At 54.8% G+C, this 7,018-nt stretch overlaps 1 protein-coding gene across 1 annotated transcript in view; it reads right to left on the bottom strand.

The window, feature by feature from the left end:
* ZNF628 (zinc finger protein 628) overlaps positions 1-7,018 on the bottom strand; it is a 20,317-nt gene that overhangs the window by 7,905 nt on the left and 5,394 nt on the right. The gene's annotated exons all lie outside the window — the stretch shown is intronic.

A 7,018-nucleotide genomic window follows, 5' to 3' on the forward strand; every position in this document is an offset into this window, starting at 1 on the left:
GGGACAGATCTTGCACCCCCTGTCCCTCGATGACAGAGCCCCAGTACCAGCTGGGCAGGGGATAGGGCACACAGCAAGCAGTTCCACCTCCAACCTGCAGGGGGCAATGGGATGCAGTAATGCACGCATACCAAGGCCCCCCGCACACTGAGCCACATACACACACAGACCCACACACCCCCCCCAACCCCTCCACAGCCAGCTGTGTGCACACACAGTTCTACACACACGGAGCTATGCACACTTACACACAGCCCCCCAGTCAGCTACACACAACTCTATACACACACACACACACACAGCTACTCACACATAATCACAGAGCTCAGCTATGCACATTCACACACAGCTATGCACATGTACACACAGCTGTGTACACACACACACACAGCTGTGTGCACACACAGAGAGCTTTGTGCACACACACAGCTCTACACTCGCATGCTACTGTCACATATACACTGGCAAGGTGTCCTGCAGTGGCTCAGGCGCATGAGTACCAATCTCAGGGCAGACTGTTAAGAAGCAGGGCACACGCCTCAAATTGGCTGTGATTTCTATACTTACATTTCACAAGCCAAGTATCCAGTGTGAACTCCTCAAGCACTCTATAGCCTGACCATGGAGTCACAGACAGTCCCCTTGGGTTCTTGAAGCTGTCTTGCCGCCCAGATGATTTTACCTCTGTGATAGATGGGCTCTGTGATTGATGGGCCCAAAGATCACAGCAATATTCAGGTTACTTCCAAAGGACCAGTCGCTTACCCTAGCATAGGCAGCGAGTTATATGGGCCCATGGTGCCCCTGCTCCACCAATATTCAGGAACATGGGCCTGGCTCCACCAATGTTTGGGCTTATATTTAATCAGAGGATGGACTGGGGCAACCACCCTGGGCCCTGTGCTTTGGGGGCCCCGCGCTTCAGGGGGACGCAGGGTCCTGGGCGGCCTGTTGGATTAGCGGGGGGCCTGGCGATAGCAGCAGCAAGCAACCTGGCCCCATCCCAACCCGCCCCTGCTCCGCCCCGCCCTGCCTCCACTCCACCCCTTTCCCTAAGCCCCTGCCCCGCCTCTTCCCACCCCTGCTCTGCCCCCTCCCCGCCCCCATTCCACCCCTTCCCCCAAACCCCATCCCGCCTCTTTCTGTCTTCTGCCCCCGAGCAACACCGGGAGCTGGCGGGGCGGGGCAGAGCGGGCTGGGACCGGGTCACTCTCTGCTGCCGGTGCCAGGCCTCCCGCTAACTCCCCAGGCCGCCCTGGACCCCACGTCCCCCTGAAGCGCGGGGCCCCCCAAAGCACGGGGCCCGGAGCGCTTGCCCCGGTCCGTCCTATGGACGGGACGGCTCTGCTTCCACCCGTTCTGGGCACCACCAAAAATTACACAAACCTGGCGCCCATGTACCCCAGGTCAATTGCACCTTATAGCTCACACCAAAAACAATGCTTGTAGCCAGTCCTGTTATAAACTAAAGATGTATTTTATAGGAAAAGGAAATCAGAGTTATTGACAAGGTTAAAGCAGGTACACAAATGAGTTTCAGTCTTAAGTTTCAAAACGTAATAGACGCTTCTATGACAAGCAAGCTCTGGGTGTCCTTCAGGGCTAACCCATGCTAAGCACTGGGGATCTTTTACTTGTGCTTAGTGACCCTTGCCCTTCAAGCAGTGTCTACACAGCAGTTAGGCACCTGGGGCTGGCCCATGCCAGCAGACTTGGACTGTGGGGCTGTTTCATTGCTGTGTAGACTTCCTGGCTCAGGCGGGAGCCCGAGCTCTGGGACCTTCTCACCTCACAGAGTCCAAGAACCCGGACTCCAGTCTGAGCCCAGAAGTCTACACAGCAATGAAACAGCCCCGCAGCCTAAGCCCAAGTCAGCTGGCACGGGCCAGCCATGAGTGTGTAGTTGTCGTGTACAAACACTCCCTGACTTACGCAAGTGTTCCGTTCCGGAATGCCTTGCGTATGTCGGGTTTGCGTAACTCGGAGAGCGTCTGTACACATACTCTCAGAGTCCAAGCAGACTTGTAAAGGTTTTTATTCCTTCCCTCCTGCTTTGAGCTGCAAATTCAGTTGATGGAAGGAATTCGCTTGCCATCTCCTCTTTGCGAGGTGGGGGAGCAAACAACAAAGTCTTTTGTCCTCTGATATTCCACAATAGTTCCTCTGGTGTTGATGGGCCTTCTTGTTGGGCAGGGGATAACACCTCCTGTTGGGAACTAGTATTTCAAACTGGTTAATGCTTCTCTCCTGTCTGGAGATTTATAGTTACAGAACAAACGCTTAAATATAATCTTATAGCGTGGGATACCGCTGTTATAAATGCGATTCATGCACGCGGCAGCTCACAAGCATTTCACAAAGTCTAAGCACTAAACACATTCTTATAACTCTGATACCTATTTTAACAACACTAACACACAGAGGAGCCAGACTGGTTCCAGGGACGGGTTTGTCGGCTTTCAGTCAAGACCTAGGGGCCTTGGCGCGAGCGGACACCTGGTCTGCCAGCGTCACACACAGACGTAGAGCTATGCACACACATACAGAGCTTGGCAGGCCAGCGGCCAGCGTGCTGATCCCTGGAATGGTGATGAGAGATCTCACCCACGCAGCTAAATTTGTTGCATGTGAAGCAACACCCCTCCTCCCCTTCACCACCCCCCGTTACACAACAGCCCTCTGGCTGCTGTCCAGCCACGGCAGGAGTGCACCAAGGGCATGGCTAGGCCCTACGACCAGTGGGCCCATGCTGGAGCTGGTGTGGAGTGGGGTGCAAGGCTCTGCCCCTTCAGGGAGCTGTAATGACACATCAAAAGGACCTTGGTTTTGCCTCGTCTCATATCCCCATATGTCATTGCACTAAAGCCGGCAGTGACTGAGGGGAGAGCTCCCTGTGGCGCTGGATTGTCCCTCCGCACTGTGACCCAACTAGGCCCTGCTGCGCTAATGAGCCGTGCAGCCCAGGAGGTAATGAGGATGCATCTGCCCCCTGCTGCACACAGGTGCTGCCCTGGGGAATTCCTCCAGCTGGGGCAGCACTAGGCTGGCCGCTCGCATGGGGCAGGCTGCAAGGGGGGCAGGGGCCAGGATGGTGCGGCAGGGCCCCCACTATAGAGCTGCCCTGGACCAGCTGGAGCTCCGTCAGCTTCCCTGGGGAGCCAGTACTTGGGGCCATGGACCCAGGCAGCCTAGCGGGCTGGAGTAAGGCAGCTGGGGCACAGATTGCAACCACAGGTGGGATCTGCGGGGGCCTTATGGGGTTAGCAGTATGACCGTGCTGTAGGCCACTGTGGGCGACTCCATGTGGGAGGGACCCTGCCGCTCCCCGAGGAGCTGGAAGCAGTGGGGGAGAGGGGTCACTGCTGTCCCTGCCGGCAACTGGAAACCGGTCTAGAGACGTCCCCCGCCCAGGGTGGCTGGCATAGGCTGGCTCAGCCAGGGACCAGAGGCCTAGAGACAAAGAAAAGGCATCTGCTGTGAAAGGCTGAGTTCAGCCTGAGCGAGGGGCCATCAGACGGACCTGACCTTTGGGCCAAGGGGGGAGCTGCACTTCTGGATCCCTGCCAGAGCCCCGGGCAGGCGGTGGGAAGTTCTGCTCCGAGCAGGGTCTGGGGAGAACTGTCTGTTCTCTGGGAGGCGTTTCTCAGACGTCTGTATTCTGCTGGCTGCTCCCCAGGCACCACTGCCGTTGCTGGGCGAGTGGCAAACAGGTGCAGCCTAAACCCCTGCTCTGGAGGGAGTGGGACGTGGGACCCTGCCCAGAGAGAGCCCTGAGACCGGAGGGGCTTTTCTGGAGCAGACCATGGAAGGGCAGTCAAAGGTGCAGTTACCCAGAAATTGTGTTGGAAGTCCCGAGTTGGCAGGGTCTGTGCTGTGCCCTGCCCTTTTGACACGCTTCTGGCTGACAGCCTGTTTTTCTGCTGATCACTAAGCTGTTTAGAGGCTCAATCCCAACAGGAAGCGACACCCCAGGGAGCGTGTGCAGCGCGGCCCATTCAAGACAAGCCGCATTTAATAGTCGCCTGGACTCAGCGTGGGAGAGTCATTATCATAGCCTGGGGAAGCTGCGCTGCAGACAGTCACTATGGGAAGGAGCATTTGCTCTCTGGCTCCTCACCTGCCCCCTGGCTCTACCTCCTTGGGATCCACCTTGGCTCTGTCTCTGTCCCTGTGTGTCCAAGTCCAAGCTCCTCACATCCTGGGTTTCTCTGGCACCTTATAAACAGCCACCGACACCTCCTGCCTCTTCCCCCAGTTGCTGTCCAGCTTCCCCGGCATTGGCTCCAGCTGTGTGTGCTGATTCCAGCCAGGCCTTGTGTCACAGATCCCCAGGATCAGTGCTACGCCATAGCTTCTAAACATCCCCAGGAGGAGCCACTTCAGCCTGCCAGACCCCCAGGGGGAGCCACAGAGCCTCACCATCTGGGTCTACACTCAAAAGTCAGGTCGACCCAGCTCCGTGGCTCAAGGGTGTGAGAAATCCACACCCCTGTGGGGCGCAGGTAAGCCGACCTAACCCCCAGTGCAGACAGCGCTAGGTCCACGGGAGAATTCGTCCATCCACCTAGCTACCACCTCTCGGGAGAGGGATTGCGCAGAGTCCCCTGCTGCTGTAGTGAGGGGCTACACTGCAGCGGTGAAGACATAGCCTGAGCCTCTGGGCTTCCTCCCTCCTGCTTCACCCTGTGAGCTCTGCCCAGCGAGTGCCGCTGAGCCAGACTCCTGGGAGATCCTTGTGCGCGTTGCAGAGATTCATGCACCCAGCATAGATTTACAGGGCTACCGAGTGGCATCCAGCCTAGGAAGTCCTTAGCTTAACACAGAGAGCTGAGGTTCAAGCAGAGCCCATTCTGGCCCCGCTGAGCTGTAGGGGATGTGTTCAGGATCTGTGTGTCTCTCTGACTTCCTCAGTCGTTCCCAAGTGAGAGCCCCAAGCTTTCTTCCAGACCCAGAATCCCACACTTAGTCTCAGTCCCAGTCCTCTGTTCTCCAGTTGGGGTCTGTGCCCAGCTTCCCTGCTCAGTGTCATTCCAGGACTCATAGAATCATAGAATATCAGGGTTGGAAGGGACCTCAGGAGGTCATCTAGTCCAACCCCCTGCTCAAAGCGGGACCAACACCAATTAAATCATCCCAGCCAAGGGTTTATCAAGCCAGGCCTTAAAAACCTCTAAGGATGGAGATTCCACCACCACCCTAGGTAACACATTCCAGTGCTTCACCACCCTCCTAGTGAAATAGTGTTTCCTAATATCCAACCTAGACCTCCTCCACTGCAACTTGAGACCATTGTTCCTTGTTCTGTCATCTGCCACCACTGAGAACAGCCGCACTCCATCCTCTTTGGAACCCACCTTCAGGTAGTTGAAGGCTGCTATCAATTCCCCCCTTACTCTTCTGCAGACTAAATAAGCCCAGTTCCCTCAGCCTCTCCTCATAAGTCATGTGCCCCAGTCCCCTAATCATTTTTGTTACCCTCCGCTGGACTTTCTCCAATTTGTCCACATCCTTTCTGTAGTGGGGGACCCAAAACTGGACGCAATACTCCAGATGTGGCCTCACCAGTGCCGAATAGAGGGTAATAATCACTTCCCTCAATCTGCTGGCAATGCTCCTACTAATACAGCCCAATATGCCTTTAGCCTTCTTGGCAATAAGGGCACACTGTTGACTCATATCAAGCTTCTCGTCCACCGTAATCCCCAGGTCCTTTTCTGCAGAACTGCTGCTTAGCCAGTCGGTCCCCAGCCTGTAGCAGTTCATGGGAATCTTCCGTCCTAAGTACAGGACTCTGCACTTGTTCTTGTTGAACCTCATCAGATTTCTTTTGGCCCAATCCTCCAATTTGTCTAGGTCACTCTGGACCCTATCCCTACCCTCCAGCTTATCTACCTCTCCCTTCAATTTAGTGTCATCTGCGAACTTGCTGAGGGTGCAATCCATCCCATCATCCAGATCATTAATGAAGATGTTGAACAAAACTGGCCCCAAGACCAATCCCTGGGGCACTCCGCTTGATACCGGCTGCCAACTAGACATCGAGCCATTGATCACTACCCGTTGAGCCCGATGATCTAGCCAGCTTTCTATCCACCTTATAGTCCATTCATCCAATCTGTACTTTTTTAACTTGCTGGCAAGAATACTGTGGGAGACCGTATCAAAAGCTTTGCTAAAGTCAGGATATATCACATCCACCACTTTCCCAATATCCACAGAGCCAGTTAACTCATCATAGAAGGCAATCAGGTTGGTCAGGCATGACTTGCCCTTGGTGAATCCATGTTGACTGTTCCTGATCACCCTGCTCTCCTCCAAGTGCTTCAAAATGGATTCCTTGAGTCACTGGAGCTGGCATTGTCTCTCTGGTCCCCTTGCTAATCTGGGTCCGTTTCAGCCAGTTCCTTAATGACTCAATTCATTGCACCCAGACTGGGAGGTGACACACACACACACACCAGTGTCTTTTAGCCTGTCCTGAGAGCAAACTTGGACCTGTTTTCCCCCACTGAGCAGCCATGCAAAGAATGGGGGAAACTGAGGCACACAGCTGACTAATAAAAATATTACAAAAAATTCCCAGTTCATCACATCTTGTTAATGTGTCTGGTCCCAACCCAGAGAACGTCCATGACACTCAGCTTGAGCTAGGCCAGCCCACTCCACAAGGAGAAATCAACCCATTCCCAGCTAGTGAGGAGCCATGCACCGGGGGGTGGGGAAACTGAGTCATGCCTAGTGTTATACAGGAGGTCAGACTAGATGATCACAATGGTTCCATCGGGCCTTGGAATCTATGATTCTGTGAATAGTTTTCATAAAAATATTGAGGAAAAAAAAAAAAACATTCTTCAAAGGGGACCAGGAAATAGAGCAGGGAGGGAGAAGTGCTGCTGGAAGCCAGGACTTCTGGATTCTGTCCCTGGTGCTGGGTGGGAGGGGAGCGGGGTTTAGTGGGTTAGAGCAGGGGACTGGGAGCCAGGTCTCCTGGATTCTGTCCCTGGTGCTGGGAGGGGAG

The sequence above is a fragment of the Terrapene carolina genome, unplaced genomic scaffold (genome assembly GCF_002925995.2).
Source record: "Terrapene carolina triunguis isolate 2854851 unplaced genomic scaffold, T_m_triunguis-2.0 Scaffold517, whole genome shotgun sequence".
Lineage (NCBI taxonomy): Eukaryota > Metazoa > Chordata > Testudines > Emydidae > Terrapene > Terrapene triunguis.